Source organism: Mustela putorius, unplaced genomic scaffold (assembly GCF_011764305.1).
Source record: "Mustela putorius furo isolate JIRA1106 unplaced genomic scaffold, ASM1176430v1.1 tig00003901_pilon_pilon_pilon, whole genome shotgun sequence".
Lineage (NCBI taxonomy): Eukaryota > Metazoa > Chordata > Mammalia > Carnivora > Mustelidae > Mustela > Mustela putorius.
Window position 1 is genome coordinate 15,724,400 of NW_025422049.1, and position 20,555 is coordinate 15,744,954.

Genomic DNA, 20,555 nt, shown 5'->3' on the forward strand with positions numbered 1-20,555 from the left:
AACATAAGAAACTGAAACCTGATCCTTAAAAAGACAACACAACAAACAGCCCCATGGAGATACAGCATAGAAACAGCAGTTTGAAAAATGCCTGGGATATAGGGGAGAAAGTTATTTATTAATCTCAGAACATATGCTGGGAGGGCAGGGATCTTTGGGAGACTTCTCCAAGAACAAAAGAACTGGCAGGTGTCATTTCCCTACCCTGCTGTCCAGCCTAGATACATGGACCCCTGTGGGAACTAGCATACTGACAACACTCTCTACTCTCCAAGCAGGAAGGGGCAGAGGGAGAGAGAGAGAGAAACAGACTCCTGGCTGAGCAGGGACCCCAATACAGGGCTCAATCACAGGACCCTGAGATCATGACCTGAGCTGAAGGCAGATGTTTAACTGAATGAGCCACCCAGATACCCCAACTAATTGGAATTTTAATAAAAACTTGAAAAAATTACTTTGAATGTAAATAGGCTAAATGCTCAAATCAAAAGACATAAGATGATTAAATGGATTTTAAAAAAGCAAGATCCATCTATATTCTATTTACAAGAGACTAATTTCAGACCTAAAAGCACATGCAGGTTGAAAGTGAAGGGATGAAAAAGCATTTATCATGCAAATGGAAGTAAAAAGGAAACCAGGGTAACAATATTTATATTGAATGAAATAGACCTTTTTAAAAGATTTTATTTGTTTATTTATTTGACAGACAGAGGTCACAAGTAGGCAGAAGCAGGCAGAGAGAGAAGGGGGGAAGCAGGCTCTCCACTGAGCAGAGAGCCTGATGCGGGATTCAATCTCAGGACCCTGAGATCATGACCTGAGCTGAAGGCAGAGGCTTAACCCAATGAGCCACCCAGGCGCCCCGAACAAAATAGAATTTAAAACAAGACTGTAACAAGAGACAAAGAAGGACACTATATTATCATAAAAGGAAAAATCCAACAAGAAGATATGCACCCAACATGGGAGCAGCCATATATATAAGGCAGCTAATAACAAATATAAATGATATTATCGATAGTAATACAATAATAGTATGGTGAATCTAGCATTTCACTTACACCAATGGATAGATCCTCCAAACAGAAAATCAACAAGAAAGTGGCTCTGAATGACACACAGGTCCATATGGACTTAGTGGATATATGCAGAAAATTCTATCCTAAAACAGCAGAATACACATTCTTTTCAAGCGCACATGGAAAATTTTTTCAGAGTAGATCACATGCTAGCCCACAAAACAAGTTTCAACAAATTAAAAAAGAATGAAGTCATACCATACATCTTTTCTGACCACAATGCTATAAAACTAGAAGTCAGCCACAAGAAAAAATCTGGGAAAAAACACAAAAACATCGAGGTAAAATAACATGCTACTAAACTATAAATGGGTCAACCAAGAAATCAAAGAAAAAACTAAAAAATACATGGAGTAAAGGGAATATGAAAACACAATGTTCCAAAATCTTTGGGATACAGCAAAAGCTGTTCTAAGAGGGAAGTTTATAGCAATACAAGCCTACCTCACGAAACAACAAAATCTCAAATAAACAACCTAATCTTGTGCCTAAAACAACTAGAAAAGGAAAAAGAAACAAAAAAAAGTAGAAGGAAGGATATAATAAAGATTAGACCAGAAATAAATAAAAGAGAATCTTAAAAAACAATAGAAGAGATCAATGAAACTAGGAGCTGTTTCTTTGAAAAGATCAAGAAAATCTTTGCCAGACTCATCAAGAAAAAGAGAGAGAGGACCTAAATAAATGGTATCAAGCCAATGAGGAGAAATACCAACACCACAGAAATAAAAAAGATTACAAGATAATATTATGATAAATTATATGCAAACAAATTGGACAATGTAGAAGAGATGGATAAATTCCTAGAAACATATAACCTCCCAAAATTCAATCAGGAAGAAATACAAAATTTGAGCAGATCAATTACCACCAATGAAATTGAATCAGTAATCAAAAACTCCCAAAAAACAAAAGTCAAGGACCAGAAAGCTTCACAGGTGAATTCTACCACATTTTTAAAGAAAAGTTAATACCTACTTTTCTCAAAGTATCACAAAAAATAGAAAAGGAAAGAAAACTTCCAAATTCATTCTATGAGGCCAACATTACTTTGATACCAAAACCAGACAAAGAAACTCCCCCTGAAAGAGAACTATAGAATATGTCTGATGAACATAGGAGGCAAAAAATCTCAGCAAAACATTAGAAACCTAATCCAATAATACATTTTAAAAAATCATTCACCACGATCATGTGGGAATTATTCCTGGGTTGCAAGGATGGTTTGATATTCACAAATCAGGCACTGTGATATATGATGTTAATAAATGAAAGGTTAATTACTATATGATCCTTTCAATAGATACAAAAAGAATTTGACAAAGTATGACATCCATTTATGGTTCAGAGGGAACATACCTCAACATCACAAAGGCCATTTATGAAAATATCACAGCTAACATCATACTCCACGGTGACAAATTGGGAGCTTTTCTTCAAAGATCAGCAACAAGATAGAATGTCCACTCCCACCACTTTTATTCAACACAGTACTGGAAGTCCTAGCCACAACAATCAGACAACAAAAAGTAATAGAAGGCATCCAACTGGTAAGGAAAAGTAAAACTTTCACTATTTGAAGATGACATGATAAGACATAGAGAAAACATGAAAGACTCCACAAAAAAAAAACTAGTAGAACTGATAATGAATTCTTTAAGGTTGCAGAATATGAAATCAATATGCAGAAATCTATTGCATTTCTATACACTAATAATGAAGCAGCAGAAAGAGAAAACAATCCTATTTACAATTGCACCAAAAATAATAAAATACCCAGGAATAAACCTAAACAAGGAGATGGGAGACCTAAACTCTGAATACTATAACACACTGATGAAAGAAATTGAAGACAACACAAACAAATGGAAAGATAGTCCATGCTCATGGATTGGAGGAACAAATATAGTTAAAATATCCATACTACTCAAAGCAATCTTCAGAGTTAATGCAATCCCTATCAAAATACAAATAGTGTTTTTCAGAGAACTAGAAGAAATAACTCTTAAATTTGTATAGAACCACAAAAGACCCCAAATAGCTAAAGCAATGATAAAAAAGAACAAAACTAGAGGTATGGCAATCCCAGATTTTAAGATATACTACAAAGCTGTAGTACTCAAACCAGTATGGTATTGGCACAAGAATAGACACAGAGATCAATAAAACAGAATAGAGAACTCAGAAATAAACCCATGATTATTTGGTCCATTAACCTTCCACAAAGGATGTAAGAATATGCAATGGGAAAAAGACAGTCTTTTCAACAAATGATGTTGGGAAAACTGAACAGCTACATGCAAAAGAATGAAACTAGACCACTTTCTTACACCATATATAAAAATAAACCCCAAATGGTTTAAGGAGCTCTATGTGAGTCATGAAACCATAAACGTCCTAGAAGAGAGCACAGGCAGTCATTTCCCTGACATCGACCATAGAAACTTTTTTCTAACAATGCCTCCTGAGGCAAGGGAAACAAAAACAAAAATAAAGTATTGGGACCTCATCAAAATAAAAACTTCTCCACAGGAAAGGAAACACTCAACAAAACTAAAAGACAACCTACTGAATAGGAGAAGATGCTGCAAATGACGTATCTCTGATAAAGGGTTAGTATCCAAAATATGGGGAAAAAAAACTTATGCTGGGGCGCCCGGGTGACTCAGTCAGTTAAGTGTCTGATTCCTGATTCAGCTCGGGTCATGATCTCGTGGTTGTGAGATCAAGCCCCATGTCAGGCTCTGAGCCAGGCATGGAGTCTGCTTAAGATCCTCTCTCTCTCTTTCTAAAGAAAAAAAAAAAGGAAAACACTTATGCAGCTCAACACACACACACACACACACAAACACACACACACACACACACACGCCCCACCCAAATAATACAATCAAAATACTGGCAGAAGAGATAAACAGACATCTCTCCAAAGAAGACATCCAGATGGCCAACAGACACATGAAAAGATGTACAACATCATTCATCATCGGAGAAATACAAATCAAAACCGCAATAAAATATCAACTTACACTTGTCAGATTGGCTAAAATCAACAACACAAGAAACAACAGGTGTTGGCAAGGATGTGGAGAAAAAGGGACCCTCTTACACTGTTGATGGGAAGGAAACTGGTACAGCCACCCTGGAAAACAGTATAGAGGTTCCTCAAAAAATAAAAAATAGAGCTACAATATAATCCAATAATTCTACTGCTGGGTATTTACTCAAAGAATACAAAAGCACTAGTTCAAAGGGATATATGCACCCCTATGTTTATTGCAGGATTATTTACAATAACCAATTTATGGAATAATAAATACAATATTATTTACAATAGCCAAATTATGGAAGCAGTCCCAATGTCCTTCAATAGGTGAATGCAGAAGAAGATACATATACATATATATGTATATATCTATATATGTATTATATGTATAATTATAATATCCCATATACATATATGGAATATTAGCCATAGGAAAGACTGAAATCTTGCCTTTTGCAACAACAGGGATAGATCTGGAGGGTATAATGCGTTGGTCAGAGAAAGAGAAATACCATACAATTTCATTCATATGTGGAATTTAATAAACAAAACAAATAAAGGAAAAAAGAGACAAAGTAAGAAACATACTCTTAATTATAGAGAACAAACTGATGGTTGCCAGAAGGGAAGGGGACTGGAGATGGGTGAAATAGATGTTGGGAATTAAGAGTACAATTATCATTATGAGCACTGAGTAATGTATAGAATAGTTGAATCACTATATTGTACACATGAAACTAATTTAACACTGCATGTTAACTCTACTGGAGTTAAAAAATTTTTTTAATAAAATAAAAATTAGAAAAAGGACATTAACTGCCTCACACACTCTCATCTTTGGCCTACCCTCAAGTTAAAAGGAATAAAAAGTAGGAAACACATCCCCTACTTTTCCTTTTTCCAAGTGCCAACATGCTTTGTTCACTCGCCAATGCCTTGGTGTCATTATTTTTTTGTCTAGAGCAGATGATGGCAAGCTTTTTCTATAAAGGGCCAGATAATAACTATTTTGAGCTTTGCAGATCATATAGCTCGTCACAACTAATCAATTCTGCCATTATAGCCTGAAAGCAGAAATAGAGACTATATAAGCAAATTGCAGTGGCTGTGTTCCAATAAACTATCTGCAAAGACAGGTGGCTGGCTAGAATTGGACTATGGGCCATAGTTTGCCAAACCTTAGCCTATTATTTGCAAGAGGGTCAAATCCAACAGGAGCTTACTTGGCTACACCAGTAGCTGAAATTTTCTATAAAATATTTTCTGTACTAGCAAATTCATTTTAGGATAATTCCATGTTAATTGTCTAAATAGAAAGATATTCAAAGTAATAAAATTTAAAGTGGGTGTGGGTGTGGGTGACATGGGCCAAAGTGGTCAAAAGGTACAAACTTTAAGTTATAAGATAAGTCGTGAGGAAGAAATATATAGCATGGTGACTATAGTTAATAATACCGAGTTATAATACCATATGGTATACCTAAAGGTTGCTAAAACTTCTTGCTGCAAGAGAGGAAACTGTAGTTTTGGTGATGGACATTAACTAGATTTACTGTAATGAATATATATATATATATAATATAAATATATATATATAATCATTTTGCTGTACACTGACACTAATATAATGTAAGTCAATTATATCTCAATTTAAAAAGTTAAAGTAGAAGGAAGTGAAAAAAACCTACAAGAATATAAAAAAACAAAGATTATAATGATTTTATTATAAATGATGTGTAAATTTAATGACATGATTTATAAGTCAAAGTGCGATTATTACACTAACTTTTTGCTTGACTTAACATTAGAAGGGACAATATCCATTAATTCATCCAAAAAATGTTTAGTGAGTATAGATTACGTGGTCAGGCATTGTGGTATGTTCTGGAGATACAATGGTGAGCAAAACCTCAGAGCATAATGGTTGCCAGCATGGCCTGGAACCAGCCTCTCTGGGTTTGAATCCTGACTAAACCATGTTTTAGTTTTGTGAGTTTGAGCAAGCTATTCTGTCTCTCTGGGTCTCACTTTCTTCTAGATGAATGGCAATAATAATGTCTCATGGAATTGCTATGAGAATTAGATGACTTAATATTCGTAAACTACTGAGAAAATTGCCCAAGGCATAGTGAAAGTTATATATGTGTTTGTTAAATGACAAAGACTTTGACCATTTCTAGCCCTAAGAAACCTAGAGTCCAGTGGGAGAACTGACCTTAACCCAAAAAGCATGCAAGTAAATGTAAACTACAAAAGAGGCTTACAAGGAGTTGTGAGTGTTTGGGGATTTGACCAGAGAAGGCATCTCTGAAGAAATGATATCTGACCTGAGGATAAGTAGGAGTAAATTAGGCAAGAACCATATTTTTGGAGGAGGATGATGAGTGATTCTGCTTCCTGTCTTGCTAAGTACTCTGTTTGAGGAGGGCGTGACCCAAGTCTTAAACTTCCGTAGTCTCCATCATGCCCAGTAAGCATGATCAGCGCACACAAGTCTGATAATGTTTGTGACAAACAAGTGCTGCCATTCTGGAGGCTTATTCTTCCTTCCTGCTCAGCCCCCTCCAATCTGGGAAAATCTTCACAACCCAACTGTGCAAAGAATGTTTGGAAGGGAGGTTGTTAAGACAGTCTTTCTAGAAAGAAGTCAAAGGCACTGAAGGGAAGCAGCAGTTTGAATGACGAATGCAGACTCTGTTTGTTAGCATTTTGGCTGCTGTATTATTTCCCAAGCATTTACTCCACAGACTCAGTCCTGGGAATCTAAGTAGTTGTGCTGATCAGAGGAGACTGTAGGCTGAGGCTCCTCTTGCTTCCCTGTGGTGTTCAATTCTGAAGCCTACGATCCTCTAGGGGGGCATTCTTTACAAACCGAAATCTCCATTTTATCACATGTGGCTACAGGATCGGAGTCATCAGGCACCTGCAACAATTTTATTTCCAGGATTCTTTCTCTTGTCAACGACAGATCAGGAAACAAATGTATGAAAGCAGATATCTTTTTTCCTCATCCAAAAGTGGAGCAGCTGACATCATTTGCAGTCTGCAACTGTTGAAAACCTTGAACAATCCATTTCCATCCGGTATATAGATTGTACCCATCCAACCTCAGGACCCACCCGTTGTGCTTACAGCTTTGCAGTATTTTAAGAGATTTTGGTGTCTACTTGTTAAAAAAATGAACAGATAAAAATAAACAACAACATCAGTTAGGACTGGACTCTGTTTACAAGCCACTGAAGACGTAATCTGAATGGTCTTAGACCCCCAAAAAGGGAAAGTATTGGTCAATGTCACCATACAGTTCAAGGGTAAACCCAGCTTTAGGTGAGCTTTTTTCTGCTCAGTTGCTTTCTCACTCCCCTCTCTCCATTTCTCAGCTCCACTTTCTTGGTTAGAGCTCTATTTTCAGGTACAGTCTCCCTTCTCAGTCCAAAGAGGGACTTAGCTGCTATTTCTAGAGTTATCTACTACCCCATTCACATCAAACAAGAAAGTAGCTTACTTTCCTCAGTTCTGCTAGCCAATGTCTTGAGATTTAGGTCTGATCAGAACAGCTTGGATCATGTCTCCACCCCAAAATAATCACTGTGGACAGGGGATGAAATGAGTGACTTAGCTTAGGTCATGTGTTCTCCCTTGGATAGTCTGCTGCCTCAAAACTGCATGTATCCCCAATCCCCCAGGACAGGTGGGAAGGGACAAAATGGAAATGCACAGCGGGAAGGCAAACAATATACACCCACTCTGTGCAACAATAACTATTGCTTATATTAGATAAGTGCTTTCACTTTAAACTTTTGGAAGTCCTTTTCTGTTCATTAACACACTGGAGCCTTGCAACAATCCTTGAAGGGAGCTAACACTGGATATATTATTCTCATATAGCAGAGGAAACTGAAGCCCAGATCTGTCAAGTGAATTGGGTAAGTCTGCACAATTGCCTAGTGTTAGAGACACTTGACTCTCAGGCTGTAGAAATCTGGATTTTCAGAACATCAAATCCATATGTCGGGTTGTGTTTATTTCATCTTACGCCACATCCCCAAGGCCATTCTAGTGTGTTTAACATGTAACTTTTTTTCTTAAACTGTGTTTTCAAACTCTGTATTGTTGTTTTGTGTGCATATATCCTCAATCTATATAAATAGTACTATGCTGTGTATTTCATTCTGTTTCTTACTTTTTTCATTCCGCGTTATGTTTTGAGATCACTCCATGTTGCTGTGTGTATATTTAATCTGTTACTTCCAACTGTTGGATAATACTCTATGGCACACATCCACCACATTTTATCTAGCCAATCTCTCAAGTCAAGGATTACCACTGGAATTCTGCTAAACTTCTACCAGCACAAGTAACACTTCCATGAACATCTTCATACATGCCCCCTATGGACTTGTTTTCAGATATTCCCACACATTCAGGGGCAGAACCATTGGATGAAAGTACATGTGTATATTTAATGTGATTATGTTAATTGTGTAACCCTCGGAACAATGAGCATCCCTAGGCCACTCTTTCTTCAATTTCAACCCCTATGGCGCATGTTATAGTTCCCTTTCCTGCAATAGTTTCTCTATTTAGTACTTATCACTATTGAATAAATGAAATATCTATATATTATCTTTGTTATCTTATTATAATTATCACAAGATGAGTCCAACAGATTTGTGTCTGCTTCATTCACTGCTTATATCCCAAGCACCTAGAACAGTTCTTGATGCATGAATGGTGTGCCATAAATATTCACCAAGTGAATGGAGTAGTGTCAAATTGTTCTCCAGAATAGCTGATCCCATCTACATCACGCAGAATATAAGGTTTCTTATATCCCCATATCCTCATCAGCACATTATCAACTTTTAAATTTTTACTCATCTGAGATCTGCTTACTGAAACTTGTGTTTCTGTAATTATTAATGAGCTTTAGCACTTTCTCATGGATGTCATTCTATCTATGCGCTGCCTTTGGTAGTAAGCTCCTTGTTACTAAAGAGGCAAATCAAGTACTAGTAAAGATTCCTAGAGAAATGCCCTGAGCTCTGCACCTATATCCTTAGCTAAAAGCAAGCAGTCAGGATGTTTAACATCCAATTTGCAAAGAGTACTCTAAAACCCCAAACAATAAGCATCTGGAACATCAATTTCAACTTTACTTCCCAAATCATGGATCTTTTTGCTGCTGGATTCTCATCAATAGAACCTGTGGAAGAAGTCAAAATTCCATGGCATGCTTCACTTAATGAACATAAAACTGTTGGGATAGCCATTTTTTTTTCTCTCATTCACACCCAAGGAAGTGGTATCCTAGGATTAATTCATATATGAAGCTCAACTTGCAGATGCCATACCCTCCTTTCTCAGTCTGTTCCAGATTCTCTCAGCCCACAGTGGAGAGCAGGTTTTAGCTTCATCTTTTTTTCTGTGGTCTAAGAAGCTTGGTGTGCCAAATGGGCCAAGGCTTTGGGTCAAGGAGACAAAGTTCTAAATGTTCACTTGTTTCACCTTTATTAAGACTCTGCAATGTGCCAGAGAGCTGTCTAGGCCCTGGGGATCCAGTCTCTGACCTCAGGCAATGTGCAATCTTGTGGGCCAAGAGTCATATTGTATAAGCAACTACATTCAGAGACTATGATAAGGTTTATGCTGGAAGGAAGAACAGGGTATTGGAGTCCACAACAGAAGGTCACTTGACCTGGTCCAGGAAAGGAGAAACAGAAGTGGATAAGATAGAAGAAAGGTTCTGCAGAAGCATACTGGTTGAACTGAAAGTAGAAGATCAAGTAGAAGCTTACCAGAAGGATTAGGTGGGTGAGACTCGAAAAGAACATTCCAAGAACTTACAGGTAGTTCACTGTGGCTTAAAATGAGGAGAGAAAGGTATGGTAGACAGTAGCCATTTTTGCTAATTATTCCAGTTCTCAGTCACCCCATTGTTCTGAGTCCATTGTAAGATAGCAAATCCTGCCCCCTCCTTGCACCCAAGGATGGTCAATGAATTGTGAACAGCAGTGATGCCTGTCATTTCCAGTATGATCATTTCACAGCCAGAGTAAGAGCCACTGGGCTTTTCTTCCTCTGCCATGGTGATAGGCAGTGGTCCAGATGATGGAGACTCCATGAATCTTTGTCTGTGAATGAAGATGAAGTGGCACCAAGTTTCTGCTGACTTGCAACTGGCAAGGAGCTGAGCGAGAAATAAACTTTTGTTATTGTATATCACTAAGATTTGGGGTTAGTTTGTTATCACAACATAACATAGCCTATCCTGACTAATACAGAAGGGAAGGGTAGCAGGAGTGAGGAATGGCGCCATGGAGGTAAACACAGGCCTAATCATGATTTGCTTCTTAAGCCATGCTAAGAAGTTTAACTTGTGGCATGAGTGGTTGTTATTCCCTGTTCTGCAGAACCCTTGGTGCCTCATGGAAGATAAGAAACAGAATATTCAGGGATCCAGCCTTTGACCCTCACTTAAATAAGACACATTTGCTTTTATCCATCCTTTATTAGGTTTTATTTAAATATTCCATTTTTAAAACAAGGCTTCACTAGCAACAACAAAAATGAACAGAACCCCTGGATGAATCATGATTGGACTTGGTTTTAGAAAGATTGCTCTAGATCCAGAGACTGGATTGTCAACAGGAAAGACCGGAGGGAAAGAAATAACTTTGGAAGCTACTGCAGGAATCCAGATGAGAGATGAGCTAGACAGGTGGCAGTGAGGATAGAGAGAAGTGAATATACTTAACAAAATATTTGGGAGATAGAATCCACAGACTTGGTGGCAGATGGTCTCTGAGGGGCTGGTGAGAGAGTGAAAGGCATCAGTGATGACTCCAGGATTTCTGTCTTGGACTGAAGGTCAGTGCCATCCACTGAGATGGGAATCACAGGAGGAGAAGCAGGTTCAGGGAGAATCTGATTAACTCATTTCTGAATATGTGGATTGACCCAGGCTCCTGAAAGAGTCAAGTTGGGAGGACTCACAGGAAAGAGGTCTGCAGTTGAAGAAGTCCCAGTTCCACTGCTTAGCAGTTCCACCTCCGTGAGCCTGTTTTCTCATCTGTAAAATGGGCTAAAAATATTCAGCTTCATCATGTTGTTGGTTCACATCAAATATAAGAATTTGTGCCAGAAAGTGGTATGGACATTCTAAAATGCCACATAAATCATAAAAAGTATGCGCCCCACCATTTCCATTCCTCAGGTCCTGCCCTGCTTCTTGTTGGCAGAGGTATGAGCTCTGGCTCTGACCTCAGCTGTACTCCCTGAGGGATGGTGAGACCCGTGCCATTGCAGACGTGACTGAGGCTGCTCTAAATCCGAAGGCCTACCCCCAACAGACACCCACCTCACCAAGAAACCACTGGACCTTGTCCAGCAGTCATGCAATTACAAGCACCTTCAAAGCACCACCAAACTCCCCAACGGAGCCATCTCTGAGTTGGTGATGACGGCTGCAGGTGCTGAGCCCCTGGAGATCATCCTGCGCCATCAGAGAAGGCTCCCACCTGAAGCAGCAGATCCCATCCACTCAACAGTCCATTGAAAGGCTCTTAGGCTAACCAGGTGACCTCTGCCGACGTGGCCTTGAGTTCTCCCCCTGGGTTGTGTGTTATATTATTGGCATGTAGTTTCTTCAGCTACTGTCTCTGCATAAATTCTAGTACTGAATCTGGTTTCTGCACGTTTGTATTGTTTTCATTTGGTTTTACAGGCTGTTATCCATACAGTACTTCCCAAACCTACCCCAATCTCTCATCCTCCTCTCCCTCGGCCATCCTATCTCTCTTTTGAAACAACGAATTCAGGACCCAACAAGTGGAGGCCTATTGAATGGTGACACCATTCAAAGGCAGGGGAGAGCCAGCCAGGATGGAGATCAAGTTCCAGGTTTCAGGAACTAACTTCCTGCTTTGTGGAGGGTATGAAGTGAGTCAACAACATTCACTTTGTAGCCGTTGTGCCTCCCTTCCAAATTCATTCCATACGTGTCTACTAGCCAGGGGATTATGTATCACTGAGGGAGAAAGCAGGTATTCAGTAAGGTTATGAGGTATATGTCCAAGGGTCATTTGCCATTATACCCCTGCTGTTTGCTTTGATGATGGGATGTTATTCCCCCCACAATCCCCAAATCCCAACCATGCCTCTGAGGGGGGCAGGATAGTGCAGCAGCAAAGGGATGTGCTGTACAATTCTAGAGGCTGTCTGGACGAGTTAGACATGAGGTTGTTGACCTAGGTCTTGAAGGAGTCCAAAGTGGCAAGAAAAAAGAGGGTCAACTGATGCTGTAATGAAGAAGTCTGGGCAAGTCATGGAGACCTGACTGGAAGCGAGGGCAGAGATGCCAGAATCTGAGAAGACATCCTCTCTGGTGAATGGAGATGTCTTCAGCAGATACTTGGTATCAGCTCTGAGAGCCCATAACCCCGTTTCCTGCCACAATATGCGTCAGATGTATATATTCTTTATCACATCAGAAGAACAGTGCTAGTGTGTCATTCTTGTGAGCACCTTAATCCAGAAATATATTCATAATCCCCCCAAAATGGTAATAAGTATTTTCATGGGGAACAAAATAAATGTAAGGAGGAGGGGAGAGTTGTCAGGGGACATTCAGGAATTCTTTGGCCTGAAGAAAAAGTACAGAGCTTTGTCTGATTCATGGTGGCATCACCCAGGGACTTTCCAATTTCTGGGAAACTTATCCCTACAAAGAAATTATTTCCAGTGGCTTGGTGTCATGGCGATTTAACTGACTTGAGCCAAAAGTAGGGGATTTGGAGGAAGTCTGCCTAATCACGGGCAGTGGGAAATTGGGCTGGAGCCAATGTAAATGTGGCAGGCTGGGAAATATTTTTGCAGACAGGGAGCATTTAAACAATTTTTTATTGTGGTAAAATATACATAACATAAAATTTACCATTTTAGCCATTTTTAAGTATACATTTCAGTGGCATTAAGTACATTCACATTGCTGGGTAACCATCACCAATATCCAACTCCAGAACTTTTTCATTATCCTAAACTGAAACCCTGTATTCATTAAATAATTAACTCTTCATTGCCTCCTCTCCCCTGCCTCTGAAAACCACTATCCTACTTTCTGTATCTATGAATTTGACTATTCTAAGAACCTCACATAAGTGGAATCAAATAGCATTTGTCCTTTTGTATCTTGTTTATTTCACTCAGTATAATGTCTTCAAGGTTCATCCATTTCATAACATGTGTCCAATTCTCATTCCCTTTTAAGGCTGAAAAAAATCCCATTGTATGTATCTACCACATTTTACTTATCCATTCATCCACTGATTGACACTTGAGCACTTTCCACATTTTGCCTGCTGTGAACATTGATGTACATATATCTGATCAGATTCTTGCTTTCAATTCTTTGGGGGTATATACATAGAAGTGGAATTGTGGAATCATACAATAATACTATTTTTTTTTTTGAGGAACCACTATACTATTTTCCACAATGGCTGCCATTTTACATTTTCACCACCAGTACACAGTGGTTGCACTCTCTCCACATCCTTGCCAACACTTGTCATTTTCTGTTTTTTTTTTTTTTCTTTTACATAGTCATTCTAATAAATGTGAAGTGGAATCTCATTGTGATTTGGCTCACATTTCCCTAATGATTAGTGATATTGGGAATCTTTTCATGTGCTTATTGGACATCTGTATAAATTCTTTAGAGAAATACCCATTGAATTCCTTTCCTGTTTTTTTTTTAAAGATCTGTTTTATTTATTTTTTTTAAAGATTTTATTTATTTATTTATTTAACAGACAGAGATCACAAGTAGGCAGAGAGGCAGGCAGAGAGAAAGAGGAGGAAGGAGGCTCCCTGCCAAGCAGAGAGCCGGATGTAGGACTCGAACCCAGGACCCTGAGATCATGACCTGAGCCGAAGGCAGAGGCTTAACCCACTGAGCCACCCAAGCACCCAAAATTTGTTTTATTTATAAGAGAAAAGGAGGAGAGAGAGAACAAGCAGGAGGGGAAGACAGAGAGGGAGGCAGAGTTTCAAGCAGACCCCACACTGAGTGTGGAGCCTGATGCAGGGCTCAATCTCATGACCTAAGCTGAAACCAAGAGTCAGACATTTAACCAATGGAACCACCCAGGCGCCTCTCCTTTGCCTGATTTTGAGTTGGGTTCCTTATTTTTTGTTGTTGAGTTGGGGATGTTTTTTATATGTTCTGAATAATAACATCTTTTCAGATATAAAATTTGCAAATATTTTCTCTCTATTCATAAGTTACTTTCTTATTCTGTTTAGTATACTTTGTAGCACAAAATTTTTAATTTGGTGAAATCCAATTTATCTAGTTTTTCTTTTGTTGTCTGTGCTTTTGATGTTATAGCCAAGAAATCATTGTCATATCCAATGTCCTGAAGCTATTTCCCTATGTATTCGAAGAGTTTTATAGGTTTAGCTCTTAAGTCTAGTTTTTGATACATTTCAGTTTTTGTATATGGTGTAAGGTAAACCTTCATCTTCATTTTTCAGCATATGGATGTCCAGTTTTAGCAGCACCATTAGTTGAAGAGACCATCCTTTCCCCATTAAATGGTCTTGATACCTTTGTCAAAAATCATTTGATCACAGGGGAGCCCGGGTGGCTCAGTTGGTTAAGCGGCTGCCTTTGGCTCGGGTCATGATTCCAGGGTCCTGGGATCGAGCCCCGCATCAGGCTCTCAGCAGAGAGCCTGCTTCTCTCTCTCCCCATCTCCCTGCCACTCTGCTTACTTGTGCTCTGTCTCTAGCTGTCAAATAAACAAATAAAATATTAAAAAAAAATCATTTGATCACATATCCCAAGGTTTACTTCTGAGCTATTGGATGGTATTGGTCTGTATGTTCATTCTTGTTCTAGTACCACATTGATAAATCACCATAGCTTTGTAGTAAGTTTTGAAATCAAGTATGAGACATCTAACTTTGTCTTTTTAAAAATTATTTTGACTGTTTGGGATCTCTTGAGATTCTATATGAATTTTAGGATGGGATTTTCTATTTATGGACACACATACAATATTGTTGGGATTGCATTGAAACTTTATATTGCTTTTGAAGAAAGTATTTTTTAAAATCATTTTTAACAGTGATTTTATATTATTAAACCAACCTTGTGTTTTATTTCCTACTAGTTTAAGATACACTTAGAATTTTTTTTATTTACTTTTAATTGAAGTATAGCTAACATACAATATTATATTAGTTTCAGGTGTACAACATAGTGATTTTAAATTTATATACATTGTGCAGTGCTTGCAATAAGTGTAGTTACCACCTGTCATCATACAAAACTATTACAATATTATTGACTATATTCTGTATATATACTGACTATTGTATATATGTATATATATTGACTATATATGCTGTACTTTATACTGCTGTGACTTATTTTATAACTGGAAGTTTGCATTTCTTAATCCACTTTACCTATTCCACCCACCTCCCCAACACCCCACTTTCTGGTAACCACCGGTTTGTTCTTTGCTTTTATGAATTTGTTTCTTTTTTGTTTGCCTTTTGTTTTATTTTTTACCTTTCACACATAAATGAAATCATATGGTATTTTTCTTTTGCTATCTGATTGATTTCACTTAGCCATAATACTTACTAGGTCTATCCTTGTTGTCACAAATGGCAAGATTTCTTTTTTTTAACAGCTGAGTACTAAGTGATAGATAGATATAGATATAGATAGATCACATTTTCTTTATCCATCCATTTATCAATAGACAGAGGTTGCAGAGTGGCTGCAGCAATTTACATTCCCATCAACAGTGCGCAAGGATTTACTTTCCTCACATCCTCACTAACACTTGTTTTGTCTTTTTGATATCAGCCATTCTGACAGGCGTGAGGTGTATCTCATTGTCGTTTTGATTCTTATTTCCCTGGTGATGAGTGTTTTTTTGGCCATCCGCATGTCTTTTTTTTTTTAATTGTTATTTATTTATTTGATAGAAATCACAAGTAGGCGGAGAGGCAGGCAGAGAGAGAGGGGGAAGCAGGCTCCCCGCTGAGCAGAGAGCCCCACGTGGGGCTCGATCCCAGGACCGACCCTGAGATCATGACCTGAGCCGAAGGCAGAGGCCCAAACCACTGAGCCACCCAGGCGCCCCGGCCATCCACATGTCTTAAAGTATACTCTTTGGTAAAGAATTTAGAAGAAGCAGAGAAAATAACAATGATAAGAATAAGAAGAACAGAGTTCTGGGTAGGGAGAGAATTATAGTTTTGCAATATGGTTATGGATGTGGTCTGTGTCCCTTTGCAAGTCATTTTCATGTTCTGTGCCTTGGTTTCCATCTCCTCTCAGACCCAAAGGATGTTAAAGTTACCTCAGAATGGCCTAAAGCAAGAACCTTGATATGAAATGTAGAGCTATATGGCTATACACAGATTTCATAGAAAGGCTTTACTAATTATTTTATTTTATTTTTTCTTATTAATTTAATTATCTTATTTAATTGAAATAAAAGGAAATCAAATAACCATGTGTTTATTTAAAAGATGATATGTCTGCCTTATCTGATGAAGACATCTACAAAGCTTGAGGACTATCCAGAAGGAATAGTTTAAAAGTCTAAGAAGTGGGAGCCTGTGTGGCTCAGTTGGCTCAGCGACTGCCTTCGGCTCAGGTCATGATCCCTGAGTCCCGCATTGGGCTCCCTGCTCAGCAGGGTGTATACTTCTCCCTCTGACCCTCTCTTCTCTTGTGTGCTCTCTCTCTCTCAAATAAAGAAAAAAAGAACTTTTTTAAAAAAAAGTCTGAGAAGTTTGGAACAATGTGCTGCCCTCCCAAACCTAACACACACATTCCAAGTTTCCTGTGCCTAGACGAGCTATTGCCTCTTGACCATATGACTTCCTATTGATACTACAAATATTTACTATACCAACCTAAAGTCAAGAGGAGCCAGAACATAGATGATACCCCCACCTTACTATCAGCCAAATTTGGACATTCCTTATTTAGGAACCAGAGGCAATACTTACAACCTTATCTCTAGATAACAACTTCTTATCATTACCTATATGAGACCTTGCCTGTTGAACTCCTGTATTAGTTACCTATTGCTAGGTAACACCTTATTACAAAACTTAAGGGCTGCAAACAAACATGTATTGCATCACAATCTCTGGGGGTCAGGAGTCCAGGAGAAGCTTATCTGGGTGATTCTGGCGCGGGGTCCCTCATGAGACAACAATTAGAATGTGAGAAAATATTGACAAGTCATATATCTAACAAGAGATTTATAGGCAAAATATATGAGGAAGCCATACAACTCAGTAGCAAAAAACAAATAACCCAATTTTAAAATGGGCAAATGATCTGAATAGACATTTTTCCAAAGTGGACATCCAGATGATCAATAGATACATGAAAAGGTGCTCATCATCAAGGAAATGCACATCAAAACAATGAGGTATTGCCTCAAATGGCTGTCATCAAAAGACAAGAGACAAGTGTTGGCAAGGATATGGAGAAAAGAGAACTCTTAAGCAGCATTGGTGGGAATGTAAATGGGTGCAGCCTCTCTGAGCAACAGTTTGGAGGATCCTCAAAAAATATTAAAACTAGAACTACAATGTGATCTGGCAATTCCATTTCTGGGTATATTTCTAAAGGAAATGAAACCACTACCCTAAAGAGATACCTGCACCTCCATGTTCACAGTAGCATGATGTACAATAGCCATGATATAGAAACAACCTAAGTGCCCATCAACAGATGGATGGATAAACAAAATGTGACATGTATGTGATGTATATAGTATCTACATATGAATATTATTCAGCCATAGGAAGAAGGGGATGTTGCCATTTGTGACAACATGGATGAACTCAGGGAGCATCATGCTAAATGAAACAAGTCAGACAGAGAAAGACAAATACTGTGTGATCTCAGTTATATGTAGAATCTCAAAAAACCAAACTTATCAAAACAGAGAAGAGATTAGTGATTGCCAGAGGTGGCAAAAGGAAATAGGTGAAGTTGGTCAAGCGGTAAAAACTTTCAGTCAGAGACTATAAGCTCTGGGGATATAATGTACACCATGGTGACTATGGTAAACAAATACTAGATTACATATTTGAAAGTTGTTGAGAAAATAGATCTTTAAAATAGAAGAAAAATAAAAGAAAAAATGTGTAATCCTGTGAGGTAATACATGTTAACTAAATTTATTGTGGTGATCATTTTGTAATATATAAATATATCAAATAACTATGGTGTACACCTTAAACTTGTACAATGTTACATGTCCATTCTATCTCAATTAAGCTGGGAGGAAATAATAAATAATAAATTTCATTAGGGAAAAAAAAGGTGTTCACATGCTTGAAAGTGATGTTACACTTGACTTTGTTTGTGAAGCGTGGACAGTGAAATTGACAAACTTATCTAAGGAACTTAAAATTCTTGTTCATGGAGAGAAACATCATTTTGATGCTCAACACAGATGTAAGTTATACAAACACTATTTTTTTAAAGATTTTATTTATTATTTGACACAGAAAGAGAGAGATCACAAGTAGGCAGAGAGGCAGGCAGAGAGAGGGTGGAAGCAGGCTCTCCAATGAGCAGAGAGCCCAACACAGGGTTCGATCCCAGGACCCTGAGATCATGACCTGAGCCAAATGCAGTGGCTTAACCCACTGAGCCACCCAGGTACCCCAATCACTATTTTTGAAACATTTTCTTTTTAATACTAAGTAGCAGACATTCTTACCCCCTCTGTCTTGCCTTGGTCTAGAAGCAGGAGAATGGTCAGCGTGGCATCTTTTTTTAAAATTTAGATTCAATTAACCAACTTATAAGATACAGCATTCAATAATTTATCAGTTTCATATGACAGCGATTGCTCATCACATCACATGTCCTCCTTAATGCCCATCACTGAATTACCCCTTCTCCCCACCCACCTCTGCTCCAGCAACCCTCAGTTCATTTCGTATAGTTAAGAGCCTCTCATGGTTTTCCTCCTCTCTGATGACTTCCCATTCTGTTTTCCCTCCCTTCCCCTATGTTCCTCTTCCCTGTTTCTTATATTCCACATATGAGTGAAGCCATATGGTAACTGTCTTTCTCTGATGGACTTATTTCGCTCAGCATAATACCCTCCAGTTCCAACCACATGGATTTAAATGGTAAGTATCCATCCTTTCTGGTGGCTGAGTAATGTTCTATTGTATATATGAACCACATTTTCTTTATCCATGCATCTGTCAATGGACATCTGGGCTCTTTCCACAGTTTGGCTATTGTGGACATTGCTGCTATGAACATTGAGGTACAGGTGCCCCTTCAAGTCACTACACCTGTATCCTTGGTGTGCAGTTGCTGGGTTAGAGTGTAGCTCTATTTTTAACTTCTTGAGGAAATTCCATACTGTTTTCCAGAGTTGCTGTACCAGCTGGCATTCTCACCAACAGTGTAAGAGGGTTCCCCTTTCTCTGCATCCTCAACACTTGTTTCCTGTCTTGCTAATTTTAGCCATTCTGATTGGTATGAGGTGGCATCTTGGAAAATTGGAGAGCCACATGTAGAAGAATGAAACTGGACCATTTTCTTACAGCATATGCACAAAAAAACCTCGAAATGAAAGAAAGACCTAAATCTGAGACAAGAATCCATCAAAATCCTAGAGGAGAATATAAGCAGCAATGTTTTCGACCTTGGTCGTAGCAACTTCTTGCTAGACACATCTCCAAAAGCAAGGGAAACAAAAGCAAAAATGAACTATTGGGACTTCATCAAGATAAAAACTTCGGCACAGCAAAGGAAACATTCAACAATACTAAAAGGTAACCTACAGAATGGGAGAAGGTATTTGCAAATGACATATTAGATAAAGACCTTGTATCCAAAATCTATAAAAAATTTATCAAAGTCAACACTCAAAAGACAAATAATCCAGTCAAGAAATGGGCAGAAGACAGAAACAACATTTCTCCAAAGAAGACATGCAAATGGCCTACAGACACATGAAAAAATGTTCCACATCATTTGGCATCAGGAAAATGCAAATTAAAACCACACTGAGATACCACTTCACACTGGTCAGCATGGCATTTTGATGTCTCCTTTGGTTCCCAGGGTTCTAAGATAGCAGTCTTCTTAACCTGTCTCTGAGGCAAGTGGCAGCGATAAGGCTGGAGGTAGAAAAGCTCAGTGGAGAGAGACCAGTGCCTCTGGAGAATCTCCTGAGCAGAGCGTCTTGGAAATCAATCATCCCTGAATAGCAAGGCCAGCTCTGAGGTGGAAAAGAGCAAGTGTACCCTTTGTGTCCATCTGGCCTACTCATTCTCTGAAGAGCCTTATAAAGGGAGGAAATAGTGAAAGGACCCACTTGCCACAGCATAATTTTCCAGGCTGATAA

At 38.5% G+C, this 20,555-nt stretch overlaps 1 pseudogene; it reads left to right on the forward strand.

Annotated features, from left to right (window-relative positions):
• Positions 1–10,445: 10,445 nt before the first annotated feature.
• LOC123388542 lies at positions 10,446–11,702 on the forward strand (annotated as a pseudogene).
• Positions 11,703–20,555: the final 8,853 nt, after the last annotated feature.